This window comes from Equus caballus, chromosome 29, assembly GCF_041296265.1.
Source record: "Equus caballus isolate H_3958 breed thoroughbred chromosome 29, TB-T2T, whole genome shotgun sequence".
Taxonomy (NCBI): domain Eukaryota; kingdom Metazoa; phylum Chordata; class Mammalia; order Perissodactyla; family Equidae; genus Equus; species Equus caballus.
This window is the reverse complement of record NC_091712.1, coordinates 22,961,015-22,977,616: the sequence shown is the minus strand read 5'-3', so window position 1 is coordinate 22,977,616 and position 16,602 is coordinate 22,961,015. Positions and strand designations below refer to the sequence as shown.

The 16,602-nt window shown below is 40.2% G+C and overlaps 1 long non-coding RNA gene across 1 annotated transcript; it reads right to left on the bottom strand.

Moving 5' to 3' along the window:
• Positions 1-5,514: 5,514 nt before the first annotated feature.
• LOC138921339 (uncharacterized) lies at positions 5,515-10,062 on the bottom strand. Its single transcript, XR_011433849.1, has 3 exons — positions 9,935-10,062; positions 7,480-7,652; positions 5,515-6,426 (listed from the first exon to the last, which is right to left on the bottom strand). It is a non-coding gene; the product is annotated as an uncharacterized lncRNA (long non-coding RNA).
• Between the last annotated feature and the right edge of the window lie 6,540 nt (positions 10,063-16,602).

Below are 16,602 nucleotides of genomic sequence, written 5' to 3'. Positions count from 1 at the left end.
ATGTTTCAATTGTAAATCTTCTATTTGGTTCTTTTCATTGTTTTTATTTCTCTGCTGAGATTTCCCTTTTTTTTTTGAGAGGAAGTCTACAAGATAACTGGCCTATACTCTTCAAAAATGCCAAAGTCGTGAAAGACACAAAAGACTGTGGAACTGTTCCAGATTAAAGGACAATGAAAAGATGTGACACCTAAATGCAATCTGTTGTCCTGGATTGGATCCTGGATGAGACGTTCTTGTTCTTTTGATAAAAAGAACATTAGTTGGGGGGACTGGCCTGGTGGCTTAGTCATTTAGTTTACACACTCCGCTTTGGCAGCCTGGGGTTCGCGGGTTCAGATCCCAGGTGTGGACATACACACTGCTCATCAAGCCATGCTATGGTGGGGTCCACATACAAAACAGAGGAAGATTGGCAACAGATGTTAGCTCAGGGCCGATCTCCCTCACCAAAAAAAAAAACCAAAAAGCAAAGAGACAGAGAACATTAGTGGGTCATTCGACAAAATTTGAACATCTGTACGTTAGATAAGAATATTATATCAAGATTAATTTTCTGAGTTTGATAATTGTGCTATGATTGTATAAGAAAAAGTCCTTGTTAATAGGGAATTCACACTGAAATTTTTAGAAATAAAGAGGCATCTTCTCTCTAATGTACTCTGAAATGCTTCATAAAAAGAGAGAATTTGAGAACATGTGGTAAAATTGTTCATATTTGGAGAATCTGAATGAAAAGCATATAGGAATTCTCTGCACTCTTTTTGAAAATATTCTGTAAGTCTGAGATTAGTTCAAAACACAAAGTAATAAAAACCTTCAAGATCATAAAACTTAAGGAATGATCTAAAAACTGTTCAAGACTGAAGAGTACAAAAGAGATATAAATGCACTGCATGATCTGGACTTAATCGTAGACCTATAAATGACATTATTAGGACAATCAGCAAAATTTGATAGAAATGTTTAGATTAGATGGTAATAGTGTATCAGTGTTTGTTTCCTGATTTGGAGAGTTTGAGACTGTTATATAGGAGGGTATCATTGTTTTTCAGAAATACGCACTGAAGTGGTAAGGAGTAATAAGGCATCAATATAAAGTTTGGAAATTTGAGAAGAGAAAAATAATCACTTAATAATCCACCACTTTAATGTAATCACTATTAACATCTTTATTTTTATCTTTCTGTTTATTTTTAAACAGTTTGAATTATACGTTACATGTAGTAATATTTTTTACTCAATTTTGTATTGTGTTTTGACTTTGCACTGTTCTTTTTGATATAAAAAAAGGGAAACAGCACTTTTAATTTTAGTCAATTATAAAATATTTTTGTAATCTAGAATTTCTCAAAACCACTGAAATAAGATAATAATAAATTGTAGAGTGAGCTTAAAATATCATAAGTTATGCATGTTTTTGTAGCAATAGAATTACGTGAAAGCCTACTTACTTTCTAATTAAAATAAATCTTTAATATGTTCAATTTCTAATAAACATCAGTCATCATTCATACCTTTTTCCATCCTTGTTCTTCTGTCTGTAGCATCTTTTTGCCTGTATACAATCTTTTCACATCGGCTGATTTCAAGATTCTCTCTTTATCTGACTGTTTTTTAAGCTTATTGATCCTTTCTTCTGTTGTGTCCAATCTGCTGTTTATCACATCTAATGAATTTTTAATTTGAGATATTCTAATTTTGAGGGGTCTAGAATTTTCTTTGATTCCTTTTTTTTTTAAAAAAGATTGACACCTGAGCTAACATCTGTTGCCAATCTTTTTTTTTTCCTTCTTCTTCTCCCCAAATCCCTCCCGTACATAGTTGTATATTCTAGTTGTGAGTGCCTCTGGTTGTGCTATGTGGGATGCCACCTCAGCATGGCCAGATGAGCAGTGCCATGTCTGCACCCAGGATCCAAATTGGCAAAACCCTGAGCTGCTGGAGCAGAGCGTGCGAACTTAACTTCTTGGCCACAGGCCCTGCGCCTGATTCCTTTTTATACTTCCCATTTCTCTCCTGAAAGTCTTCATCTCTTTACACTTTATAGCTATACTTTTCTATAAATTTTTAAAGCATATTTATCAGAGTTATTTTAAAGTCTTTGTCTGCTAATTTCAAATCTGGGTCATCTGTGGGTCTGTTTGTATTGACTGAGGTTTCCCTTAACTATGGGTCACATTTTCCTGTTTCTTTTCATGTCTAGTAACTTTTTATTATATACCAGACATAGTGGATAGATCAGTGTAAATATCCTGAATTCTATTATCTTTCTTTGACAAAGGTTAAGTTTTGTTCTAGCAGGCAAGTAATCTCTTTGCAGATAATTTTGGACTTGTAGAGGTTTAGTTTAGTTTACATTCTTTTGTGTGTGTGTGAGAAAGATTGGCTAACTCATGTTAGCTGATGTTAATGTTAACTAGTGTTAGACTGAGCTAACATCTGCTACCAATCTTCCCCTGCTTTGTATATGGGACACCACTTCAGCATGGCTTGATGAGCAGTGCTAGGTCCTTGTCCGGGATAGGAACCTGCAAACCCCGAGCCACCGAAGCTGAGCATGTGAACTTAACCAATACACCACCAGACCAGTCCCGAGGGTTAGTTTTACGCTTTGTTAGTCTAGATCTATTTCAGTCTTTCTCTGAGTGCTAAGGCAAATCCTTCAGAACTGAGATGTGGACTTTACTCCAAAAGTGTAGCCTTTGTGGGGTTTCAGTGAAATGTTCCAAGTGTTATCAAGCCCCTCTAACTTTTCAGGTCTTGAACGCCCTCTGACTTCCCTGCAAAAGGCAGCTGCTGAAATCTCTGCTCAGTTTTTTCCAGTTTCCAGCTAACTGTTTTCCTTCAGGCGTCCTTGGGGCCCTGCCTTGCACATGTTCCATTCAGGGGTCAACCAAGTATTTGAAGGTAGTTTAGGCTCAGATTTTGGGGCTCATCTCTACCATAGGTTTCCTCCTTTCTGGAATTTGTCTCCTGAATTTCCAACCACTCTGGTAGCTCCTAATTCCATCTCTGACTCTGTAGGCCAATGAAATGGCTGCTACTTGCTTGAGCCTTATCCATTCATGCCTCACAGTCTGAAGAATGCTTTCAGGGAGAAGTTGAATAAATATGTATTATATCCAGTATAGTTCCCTTATTTTAAGAGTTTAATCCCTTCTAGTTGCTGCCTACTTTTATTTACTCTCCATTGCTTTTAAATGGCTCTTTAATGTATTTGTATATTGTCTAGATTCATAATTTATATTCTTAGATGAGTTGGTCTGATAGAAGCTACTTGACCTTATCAGAAACTGATGGACTGAGCAAGTTAGACTAGAACTTGTTGGTTTCCCCCTGTGTTTTTTTACTATATGACCCATCCTGCCCTGGAACTTTTCTTTTGAGGGTCATATTTCCATCCCTTGCCACTTCAAGAGAAAATAACATGAGACTATGACATGAACACAATGATTTTTAAATTTAAGTTGTAGTAGTGAGGAAAATAATGTGGGTTTCTTTCTGAAAAAAGCAACTCTCTCAGTAATTAAACAGCTTCAAATATTTGTGAAATATAGTATATTGGCATAAAAAGTATAAACATATCACTAATAGAATTCTGATCAATGAACACAATTTTATAAATCAAACATTATTTCCAGAAATTATTTAAATCAGTCTTCAGTTTGATTTAGCATTGGTTAAAATCTTGGTCATTTTCTCAGTGCCATTTTTGTCAACAGTAAAGGGATTAAAAGAAAAAACTGCAAGGGGATGTGGAGCTTAACAAATGCCATGGGGGAGGGTTTATTGATTATGGTGATTCAACCTGGCTGTTTTCTCTTCTTCACTGGGGAAAATGGGATATCTCCTGGTGGAACAATCAGACTGATATTAGAAGCCATGTCTTTGCAAAGCCAAAATGATCTATTAAAAGCTTCAGTACATTGTATCAAGTCCAGAATTAATCTCACTGATGAAAAAGAGAAATTCATGATCAATAGTATGTATGGGCTTTTGACGAGCGCCTATGTCAATCATTAGAACTATTGCTTTCATTTTCTTGTGTGGGTGCTAAGCTCTAATTACACAATTTAAGTGTTTCCTACCATCTTGCCATATCTATAATATTTTAGAGGTGAAAAAATTCCCATCTGCTTTGTGTAGAGGCAGTTCTGGATCTAGACCACCTGCACAAGTCCTGGCTTGTTAAGACCCTGGATTAGTTACCGAATCTTTCTGTGCCTTGACTTCCTTCTAGAACATATGGATAAAAACACCTGCCTTATTGGGCTGTCAGAACGACATGAGATAGGGCACATAAAACACTGCAATCCTTTACTTTCTCCACAAACATAGCCCTTCAATAGGACGAGCCTGAAGTAATTTTGTTCCATGAAATATTAAAATCTCACTACAAATTTCCTTCAACAGATTGATTTTTTCACCAAGCTGCTGTGTTGTATTCCAGCAAAAGGGTTTATTTACTGAAGTGCCTAAAGGTCTTTATTGAGTGGTTACTGTCCTTGGAAGTTGTCATATATGTTAGTTTCAGTCTCCTAGAAATTCACAATGTTTAAGTAGAAGCTATTTTATTTAGGTGGAAAAAAATGAAAATTTGTCATTTGCAAGCTAATTTGAGATTTGGGCCAAACCAGTAGACTCTCACTTTTCTTTTCACCAAATAAAATTAGTTTTTGGCAGCAAGATTCAGGGTAATTGACTCTGAAGCTGCTGGCAGTTTAAGTATTGTCTATCCAAATTCTTACAGTTCAGGGAACAGAAAAACCCAATTTTTCCTTTTATAAATCGAATCCAATGTAAACACAATCTTTCAAGGTTTATTCAGGGATGCTAATTACTTGTTTCTTCTATTTTTCCATGAAGCTATTCTTGGATGTCAGCAAGCAGGATTAAACCTCAGGAGCATGTGAGGCCACCGGAAAATGCTTCATTGTCTTTCAGTCTTTCTGGGTCACTCGGTGTTTGATTATCCAGACTAATTATGGGCAGGGAAAGCATGAATAATTAAATTGTACAGACAAGCTCTTGTACCTTATTTTGGCTGAAGACTTCACCCTTCTTCTCAAACTTTTTTTCCAGAAGAGCTAACAAATAAAGTAGAATGGTTAGTTTCCTGTCTTTGCTCTATTTCCTCTGTCCTTTCAAAGAAGTATTGACAAATAATGAAATGTCTCCCTCCCAAGTCCCCCATTCCCTCTGCCGTAAAGGAGTGCTATTAACAATGAGAAAAAAAGCAGAAACCTGGGTAATAATTCCCTGAAAAGGTAGACTTGCCTGTTCTAGAACTTTCTGGCTATAAAAAGGAAGACAGAACTTGAGCCTGAGTTTGTCTTCTGGCTTTTCCTTTTCTTGATCATTCTCCAACAATCTTAAAGGCTATTTTCCTCTTCTCATTACAGGCTTTTTTGGCACCTCAGAAGTAACATCGTAAATAAACATTTAACAGATGGTCCCAGCCGTTTCCCTGACATACGCACATAGTACAAAATGAAAGCGTATATAATGGAGTGGATTAGATCTTATTTTAATTTATTTTATTTCCCACAGAATATTCCCCTGGTCACAATTTTCTTTTGGCTTCTGCCTTTTACCGCTGTGGTCTCATACAGTTTCTGAAGCATTCTTCAAGGTCAAGACCCTGTACCTCCCTTATCTTCACCTTGCACCACAGACAACAGTGCATCGTCTTGTTAGCACAAATGGCTTCACCACAGCAGCTCTGCAGAGCTTCTGCAGGAAAAATTAGGAAAGTTTCTCACATCTGCATCTGGTTCTCTTATGAAACCAGAGGTCATATGGTGGAGGTAAGCCAAGGAATATTAGCAAGAAGAAGAAGAAAGGAAAGAGTTCAGGGACTATACTAAGGGCTTTTTATTGATAGGTAAAGGAGAAAAGTCTACTGTGAAAATGTCAGCCTCAGGTTCTAGGGACAGCCCAAGATGTACATTAAATGACCACAACTGGGAGGCTAACTTCACCACATGGCCTGGAAATGATATATGGCTTCACAAACATAAAAGGGGCACGTGATTTTATTAATTATAGAAAGCAAGGCTAAGTTCTGACTCTGAGCATTCCAAGACATGAAGGGACAAGCAATGGGTCACAAGGCCAGGGTTGACAAGAGGAAGAACAACCAAGCAGAAAGAAAATCAAGCCCAGGGCCCAGTCAGGGGATTCACAGCAAGCAGGAGATGCTGATGAGAAGCAGAGTCCTGCACAGCCAATGGCTCAAACTAGCAGCAAAACCAAATGAGATCCATGAGCCGAGGTCTGAGAGAGATGTTCTCAGCTCTGCTTTTGTAACTCTCCGAGGGTGTGAGCAGGCCAGGGTTGCATGACATGCTGGGAACCCAGGAGAGGCATGGGATTCTTGCAAAGCCATTCTCCGGTGTTGAGCCTCTTTGGTCCTGCTGTCACCTGTAATTTGGGTAACAGTAAAACTTCATGTTTTTATCTTAAAGGCAGATACAGATCAACTTGGAAATGTCCAGTGTTAGAGGAGAAAGGGAGAACATGGAAATGGAAATGGAAATAGGAGGGGAGAAGGAAGGAGGTGGCACTCAATGCTTTCTGAGAGGTCATATATAGAGAATGGAAGATAAGAAGGCTGGCTCCCTAAGGTGGTGGATGTGTTCACTAAACTTGTGGTAATCATTTTGCAATGTATACATAAATCACATCATTATGCTGCACATCTTAAACTTATACAACGTGATACGTTAACTGTAGCTCAATAAACCTGGAAAAAAAAAAGCAGACTTTCGAGTCACAATACCCATATTTTAATCCCATCTCTACTATTTGCTGGCTGAGGAACCAGGGCAAACTATTGACCCTCTTTATGTGCCATCTATAAAGTGAGGATAATGGAGATTCCTTCTTCATAAGGTTGTTGGGAGGATTAACTGTAAATTGCTTAGACAAGTACCTTTTACAAAGTAGATGTTCAATACATTTTAGCAATTATTTTATTCCTAGGTATATTCTCAGCAGACAGTTATTGATCATCTACAATATGCTAGGCCCTTTGCCAAGATCTGAGAAAAATGCGGAAAATAAAACACACATAACACTCATGACCTCAGGAGGCAATAAGTGAACAGAATTTGGAAATCTAAGAAAAGTTCTGTAAATAAAAAAAAGGAAGATAAAGAACGTTGATTTGTGTGACACAAGATGTCATATCAGTTTCCCACTAGATAAGTCATGGAAGTAAGACAGAGTAAGGGTATCTTGGAGAGCGCTGTGTTGTTATGAGAGTCACGTTATAATAATGAGAAGGAGCAAGTGGTGACAAGAACGTCAGAGCAGACAGTAAAACCCAGGATTAGATAGATATGTGGTGTTTGTGGAGAATTTCTTGAAATGAGGTAAAGTTGTCAAAAAGAACAATGGGACTTCTTCTATGAGACCAACCCTCCCTCTGAGAGCCAGACTAAGTATCGCAAATATGTCTGATTGGAGAGCTACCATGACAGTGAGGATTTGCTGGGCCAAGATCCAAAAGAGAAGGGCCCCACAGAGAGGTGAAACCATTGGCGCCATAGTCTTTTCCAGGCTTTGCTGATTGTGGAAGCCAGAGCTGAGAGGCTGGAAAGCTGAGCAAAGCTTTTGTTGGATTCACAGGGTCAGGAAACAAAAATCTGAAAAACAAATCCATGAGGTAGTGTTTAGGGTCCCAAGGAGAAAAGACCCTGGTAAATATCCCAAATTTTCATTGTGACTCTCAGTGTAGGTTTAGCTATCCATGGGCCTTAGCTCTTCTGTAGAAATGTCAGAGTAAGTTTGTTGAATTCCTTAAAAAAAAAAAACCCTGTCAGAATTTGGATTGCATTGAATAGATTAATTTGGGGAGAATTGATATCTTTATAATAATAAGTTGCCTTTTCTAAGAACATGAAATGTGTCTTCATTTATTCAGATTACCTTTTATGTCCTTTTTAGAGTTTTACAAATTTCTCCTTAGAGATCTTAGATCTTATTGGTTAAGTTAGTCTCCAGATAGTTATAGTTTTGTTGTTATTGTGAATGGTAACTTGTAAATAACTAGTTATATAGTTGGATATGACTGACATAAAGAAATAGCGTGGTTTATTGTAATTTGATCTTGTATCCAGCAACCTTGCTAAATTTCCTTGTTATGTTTATTTTTTTAGGTAGATGATCATATCAGCTGCAAAGGAGGACTTTTTTATCCTTCATCTCTTATTTCTCTTTCTTTCCTTGTAATGTAAGTCTAGGACTGCCGGGACTATGTTAGACAAGATCAATGATAGCTGATATGTTTGTGATCCTGAAGGGAAGCAACTATACTATCTCCATTAAATATAAGATCTGTCCTAAAGGTTTTAGTCAATAATTGTTACCTACTTGTGTAATGCCTCATTCCCTGATGATGCCGGATTAGGAAGATATAACCATATTTATCCTCCTCTTTCTTTTCTCACCTTTACTAAAATATGTTGAATTACTCATCATTTTCTTATCTGTTTAACATTTTCCTTGAGTAATATTTTAGCCCGATATAATCAATAACCTTTAGTAATATAGAAACTGTGAAAGTAATCATCGTGGGTAATTCCAATCACCAATTCTATTTTTCCTTGTATGTAGGCTGAGTTTTAGTAAAAGTTGCAAAGTTGGATCCTAACCAGTCAACAGTTGGGTAGTCTTTTTAAAGTCCTGGATGGTAAATAGTGAAGACCATTGTTTTGTGACCCGTCCTCAGACTTACATTCCTGCAGTCCTGGGAAAAGACTGGATGACTAGACTGGATTGTGTAAATAAATCACTAAACCCCCCTTTTCTCTGGGAAAAAAACTCATTTTCCCCCTCACACATCATCTTTCCTTTTTTGAAAAAATTATACTTACACTTAATCAGTATCATCTATATCTATATCTATATCCTCATCCACATCTGTAACTATAAAAGAATAAACAATGGGCCAGCCCTGTAGCCTAGTGGTTAAGTTCAGCACTCTTGGCTTCAGCAGCCCAGGTTTGGTTCCCAGGCATGGACCTATATTACTTGTTGACATCCATGCCGTGGCAGTGACCCACATGCAAAATAGAGGAAGACTGGCACAGATGTTAGCTCAGGGAGAATCTTCCTCAGCAAAAAAACAACAAAAAAAGAATAAACATGAAATTTATAGCTAAGATTTTAAAGGCCCTGTGAGATTAAAAAATATTAAATTCATGAATTTATAAAATAGTAGTGATAATCATCTGTTTTTGAAATTACATCAGCTGGCATTTCTATTAGCTTATTGCTGCCCTGACAGCATGCACACTACAGAGAGGCGGAGGCCTGGTGAGGGCTGTCTCTGTGTACAGGTGCTAGGGGCTACGGAATGGATATGCTGTAGGTTTGGAAGTCTCCCATTTTTACTTTTTTGCAGCAGGTAAGACAAATAACACAGACATTTAATGTAGAATAAAGCTAATAAGTGGAGTGAAGTCAAATGATCAAACTCTATATACGTACCTCACTTAAGTTTCAAAAAGGATGAAGGGCATTTTATGATAAAAGAGGGCTGTCATTAAAATTAAGATAGGTGGTGAGTTGTGGTATAATAAAGTCATTTCTAATTTAATTCAAATTTCATACTTACTTTTGCTGATGACTTATGTTCTGATATATGCCTTATAGGTACAGACTTTGAAAACTAGACATTTTATTTACAAACTGAATTCACAAGCTTCTATACTACATTATACCAAGACTACATAAACAGAAATATAAAACTGAATGTAGCTGCAAATCTTGCCTGAAGGATGAATGATTTAAAGGTTTCATAGTTCTTCCCACCCCTGAAATATATCTTCACCTCTTGCTTCTGGTTTATTAATATTTATTAAACATTTCAACAATTTGAGACAACATTTAAAAGGCAAGTACTCCTGGGTGAAGCTTTACATACATTTGTATTCCCACCAGCTCTGCGAGGTCCTTTCCTGAAAGTTCGAGAGAGTACCAAGCTGTTGAAGTGAGCAGGGCAGAAGCAGGGGTTTGGAGAGGCTGAAGACAGATCCAGTTCACCATTCTGCTGAGAACCTGTCCTGGTGATCCTCTGAGATGATTCTGTAATTCGCTGTTACGACGCCTAGTGGCCAGTAGCTGTATCTGCATCAGCAATGTACACATTTATAAAATAATGTTACTTTTGATTTTTAAAAATGGAAAAAATTTACATTGAGCTGCAAAATCACAGTTTAAGCACCTGAGAACAGAGCAGAAACCCAGTTGCCTTTTATCATTGATTTGAAAGCTACGTTCCTCAGCATTCTTGGACAGGATGTGCAAAAGGAGATGAACAGAAATAGCCAATCCTCGGCAAGATCTATTAACATATAAAATCCATCGCAGAGCTTAACGAAGCAAGTGAGAAACTGTTTCCTTAGTTTAACAATTTGATAAGAGAAAGAAAACAAATTCAATTAGGCACTTAATTAGGCATCATCTTCCCCTCTATACAGGTACTTGCAGCAGCTAGCTCAATGGAACCAGGTGACTGAAGGTTCATAGGACAATAACGGTAATATTGACAATATTACCTTGATTTATTTTTTTTTTACTGTGCTGTAATTTATTTAACCAATTTTCTATTGTTGGACACAATTTGAGATATTTTGACTGTTGCAAACAACCCTGCAATGATCATCCTTGTACACAAACCTTTGTCCCCAGCACTATTTTGTTTTAAAAATGTAATGAAATATTTAAAATACACAAAAAGGCATAAAGCATAATAAAAAGAATACTTGTGTACCTACCACTCAGCTTAAGAAATTAATCTTTATTGACATAGTTGGAGCCCCAATGCACCCTTCTCCATCCCCTCCTTCCTTATCCCAGAGGTGACCTCATCCTGATGTCAGTGTGTATCTTCTTCTGCATCCTTTCATGCTTCCACCACCTAGTGTGTATCTCTCAGCTGCACACATATTAAGTACTTAATAGAACTTTCTCTGATTACAAAAGTAATGCATGCTCATTGTGGAAAGGCTGGTGAGATAGCAAAGTATAATCAGAGGTGTAAATAAAAATACAGATAAAATTATTGCCCCAAACGCAACATTATGAAATACTAACCATCGTTAGTATTTTGATCTGTTTGGCTCCTCTTATTACATATTTCAAATTGATCTCAAATTTCAAATTGATTAAAAATGACTTGGGTTCCAAACAATTGCTTTAAATGGAATGGTGGTTGTTCATTTACAAGGTGCTTGTTTCCCATCGTATTTGCTTGCCTGGCACCCCCGTGAGGTAGCTGATTTATTTTTATCTCCGTTATAGAGACGAGGAACAGCAGTCCTGAGAGATGAGTTAATATCTCAGGATCTCTCAGCCATCAAGTGGAGGGATCAGAACTCACATCTGGATCTTTCAATTCCAAGTCCAGTGGTTTTTCTGTTGCAATATCCCACAATGGCATCAACACTGTCCCCCATTAATAAGCCCACAAATCAACCTCAGCCCTCCCTTCTCACTCCTTCTCCTTGTCCTCTTGTGACTTTTCAATTTAAATGCCAACTTTCACGTTGATTTTAAATTCATTCTGCCTCTATGCAAAAGTTGAGTAGGGAGAAGAAATACAGCTTAATTTACCTTAGATGCCACATCTCAAAAAAATGGTCCTGGTTTTCAGCCTTTACTGCCATTACTCACCTTCCTTCCTAGCTGAGGGCTGGATCTGAGCATAGGCATTGCTTTAATCTGATGTTGTCAGAAAGCTCTACACTTCCAAAATGTGCTTACATTGCTCCTGTGTAATAGAATCTCACTTCACAGACATGAGCTTTAGGGAGCAAATAATTGGCCAAAAAAAGAAGACTGTCATTAAGTGACTCTAGATTTGGTCTAAATTGGAAAGATAACTTCAACAGTCAGAAGAGTCCACAAAAATGCCGATGATCAAAAAATTGTGTTCATTTTTTTGGGGGGGAGGGGATTTATTGTATTTCTTTTTAAGTGGCTGATGAAAGAACACAGTGAAGCTGTTTTATTATTTTTTCAGCTGTTCTTTTTACTTTCACCGAAGGTGTCTCAAAACATTATGATTCATCTGTCTATTCCTGCAGCACTACCAACCTCCTACTTTTCCATTAGAGAAATTCAAGTCACCAATGAAGCATCTCCAGCATGTGAGTTGTGAGGAAGATTCCAGAAATTCTTATGGAATACTTGTTTCCTGTTGGTATCAGTTTCATTATATTACTTATACATAGAAGTTGATGAGGATGTCTCACCATCATTGTTGTCATCATTGTCATTATAATACCAGTCATACAATACAGGGTAACTACCATATTCCTAGCACTGTCTTTAGACTCCTTCAAGGTAAATATTGTCATCTCCATTTTACAAATAAGGAAACTGAGGCTCAGGGTGATTAATCAGCTAGCCTGAGTTCACCATTTTAGTTAGAGACAGAGTCAGAATTTGAATCCAGGTCTGTCTGAAATTGAAGCCTGTGCTCTGCAAAGAGTAGCACCTTTGTGAAGCACTTCTGTCCCTTACGTGCCGCGTACTCTAAGCTCTACAGAGATGAGAATACCTGTCATATCCCAGGAGTTCCTGGTTCAATGGGAAGAAAAAGGCACACACAGAAATAGTTCCAGGGCAGAACCAGTTGTGTGAATTGCTATAAAGAAGGACTAGCAACACGTCATGTGAGTCTGGGGGAAGACGAATGCGTATTTGGGGGAAATTAATGATTTGAAGAGGGCCTTGAAAAGACAGAACTTCATCAGTCATCACTATGGAGTAGTTCCAATAAAGAGAACAATATACATGTGGGTCTGGAGTTGGGAGAGTGTAGTTGGTGTTTAGATCATTGTAGGTAGGCTAATCCCAGCCCCTCCACCTGCCCTCTGTCATTCAGTTGTAAATCCAGCAGAGATTGGTTCTCACCTTTGGCCTAATCCCATCGTGACTAGAAGTGAGAGAGCTGACTAAGGCCAGAGAAGGCATCCAGCAGGAAAGAAAACTGTGGATTGCAGGTTTGAGGGGTGGGGGGATTGTGGGGTGGTGGCAGGGACCACACGAGGCTCATATATAAACAACTGCTCTGAGAAGCCCCTGCCCTCTTCCCTCCCCACCACCCATGCTCCAGATTGTCGTTTCCCCATTATAACTTATTTTTCTATTTAAGAGGACACTCGATTGATGTTCATTTTGTCCTAATTTTCTCAGTATAGTTATATTCAGGGGATCTATACATAGTATAAGAAAAATTTATATAGCAAATATCATGACAGCTTTCAACCTCTCTATGAATGAAGAGGCTTGTCTATCTTGTTCTCTGCCACATCTCCAGGGCCTAGACCAGTGCCCGGCACACACTGCTTGGCAAAATAAATGTCAATGAACACTTACTGCATGAAGCCACATTTTAGTGGGAATGGAAGGATGTGCTAGTTAGTGTTGACATAAGGAGAGATAGCCCTCAAATCCTGGATGAATTGGGACTGTTTCACCATTTTGCCTAGGGCAGCCTTGTGTGAGTTTCGTAGGGCTGGAAGTAATAAAACCCTGTTACCAGTACCTGGTTGTCCCAGGTGAGTGGGTGTTTAATATATGCAACTCTTTTATCTTCAGGGGCCTGCCTCTCTGCTTCCTGAAGGCGGGCTGCCTGGGAAGACTGTCAAGCCGGCCTGTCTGTACAAGGAGACGCCAAGGTACCAGGACGCTGTTGAGTTTAATCCAAAGTGATACCAAGAAGAGAATTTAAGGTGACTCAGAGTCTAAAAACGTATTGTGCAAACAGACTGGGTGCCAGTCTCCCAGGTAGTTTAACTGGGCTGGGAAAGGCTCCAGATGAGGAATGTTGGTCTTCATCCTCAACATGTGCTCCCACAAGGAGAAAACATATACCTCAGCCAGAAATCGGTCCAGCAGCAGAAGCACAGTTCTCATCCTCAGCAAGTAAAGTCTAGTGAGGCAAAAATAACACTTGACAGTCCTGAATGAACTGAAAAAGCCATTATCTTCTTCCCGTGTACTCCCTACGTACACATACTCACCACACCACAAATAGGGTGCCGTTTTCTCGGAGGGAACTTTTCCAGTTTTTGCAGTCTTCAGTCATAAAGCTTGAATGGTGGTTGAATTTGAACTGAATGGTGGGTAGTTCACTCTGTTGGCAGAGAAGACAGTACCCCCGCAGTGCATAGGACGTAATGTAATGATGATGTCAAAGCCTCCTGTTTCTTTCGATGAGACAAGGAAAATCTCTCATGTCCGCTGGTGGGCTGGCTGCTCAGATGCAAAATCTTTGAGCTCAAGAATGTCAGTATTACCTGGGAGCCACCTCCAGCCACCTGCTCTGTCTTCATGCTCCCTGGCAACAGCATGCCATAGGAAGCTCACAGATGCCAGAGATGGGCAGTAGGACCCTGAGTTCTGAAATCAGCCCTCGTCTGCATCTGTGTGGTTGACGGCTGCCAGACACATCCAGGAGAGGCGAATAAACCTTATCCCAAGGTCAGCACCGAGAGCAAGGTCAGGTGCTCATCCTGCACCTCTTGTCCAGCCACCTTCCCTGTTGGGAGCTGCTCCTTCTGGCCTTTTTCGCTTCCTCCATACCTGAGCTCTGGAAGGAGAAGAAGCAGGACAGCAGATGGCAGGGTAGAACCTCTCCATTCATCACCATGAATTAGCATTCTGTTCCTCCTTCTGTTCCTCACTGTCAGGCTGAGTCTCGTGTTCCCCACACATTTCTAATTTCACAGAGGAGATGGGAGGAGAGGAAGAAGCTTTGATGGTCTCCGAGCTTCGGGCGACCTTTCCTTTGGGTGGGAGGACTGGAGTGGGACGTCCTTTTCCAAGTCCTGGCTGTGGCTGTCTCCAACAAAATGATAAAATCAACAAGTTTCTCTTCAGAGTCTCCCACAACCCCTTCCTTCTCCTCTCGTCTACCTGTCGGCTTCCCTTCACCCGACATCAGGTGGCCAGTGACTTCTGACTGCCAGCACCTTGACATGCGCACTTCTCTCCCTTCCTTCCTATCTCTGCAGCATGACAAAGTCAGTCTAAGCTGGGGTTCACTGAATTCACGCCATGGGATTAGAAACAAGCTGTTCTCTGAGATGTTCTCAATATCTAAAATAGCATCGGGCACGCGGTAGCCACTCAGTAAATATTTGCTGAGTAAAAGTGTGAAATACTAAGAGATCCATCAGCTCTCTAAGGGATATTTGCTCAGAGGACTAACATAACAATAACTACCACTCGTTACTGCCGCTTACAAGGCACTTTTAGACACTCAAAGGACAGGAGCTCTGCATTTCCAACAGCGGGATGGTTTCATGTTTGACGTGTTTTTGTACAGAAAGAACCTCACAAACGACACCATTTGAGAAAGTCCTTCTCTGCTCTCAAAGGAGCCTACTCCTGCATCCCTCATCATCCCCCCCTTAAGAAAATGGGCCTTTTTGCTCTTTCCTCGCATTCCCACCGAGATTCCTTTGTGAAGGGACAGAAAAAGCAGCTAAGCCTGTTTTTTTTAATAGACTGTTCTGGAATGTTTGAGGAAAACCTTGGGTTTTAGGCAGCCATTCCCTGTCAGCCTCGCGTCAGCCTCTTGCAGTTTTTTTCCTTCTACTTTTCCTCTTGGTGTGTCCCTCCTGAGTGTGTTGTCTGTTTCCTGAGCAGGAGCCTGTCTGCAGGCAAGGTCAGGGAGTCGATGGCACCTCTGGCAGCTGGTGACACAGCGGGCCTGGCCTCATCCATTACTAATTGTTGACACTTGTGTACAGAGGAACAGTTAGTAACAGCACTCGCCTCCATCAGGCTCTCAGGCCTGGGCAGAGAAGACAGGCAGTGACTCATATTGTGGTCCGAGAGAGCCCAGTCACCTGAGCTGCAGGAAAATGTCATGAAAGGAAGAGCTGGGAGAGGAAGCCCCCTCTCTCCCCATCCCCCCCCGCTCCTCACCACCTCCGCCCTCCACCCCTACCCCAACTGCCCTACAGTCCACCTCCTGCCATACCCTCCCCCGGAAGCCAGCTCGCCCACTCCGGCCTCCCCATGTGCTCCAACCACATGGGAGATGTGTCTTTCTCTCTATCTAACTTGCTTCTCATTCCTCTGTGCTGTTGCCTGTCATTCCCTCTGCCTATAACGCTCTTCCCTCAAGTCTATATTGGTTTGCTCTCACTCCTGCTTCAAAGCCCAATTCAAATGTTTTCTCTCCTTTGACACTTTCTGCTGCTCCCTTTGTGACTGGAAAGCCCGTTGTGCAAGTCCACGTTCTGTAAGGTTATTATTGTCTTGTGTCACAGCTGTTCTGGTGCATCTCAATTTCCAGTAGATCTGGCCTCCTTGAGGGCAGGGACTGTGCCTTGCTGACCTTTGGATCCACCTTGCCTAACCAGGGGCTGGCATATAACAGACACTCACTAAGTGTGCATGGGCCGACTGTGAGGTGAAGTGCAAGGTGTGAAGAATGAAGCAGACATACCGTGCAAGGGACAAATGGCTCTGGCTCAATAGGCAGACGCGTGCAGATGGTTTGAGTCCAAAGTCAGAAATTCTGACGAGTTTGACATCCTCAGGCCCCTACAAATCTGTTCACTCTTCCCA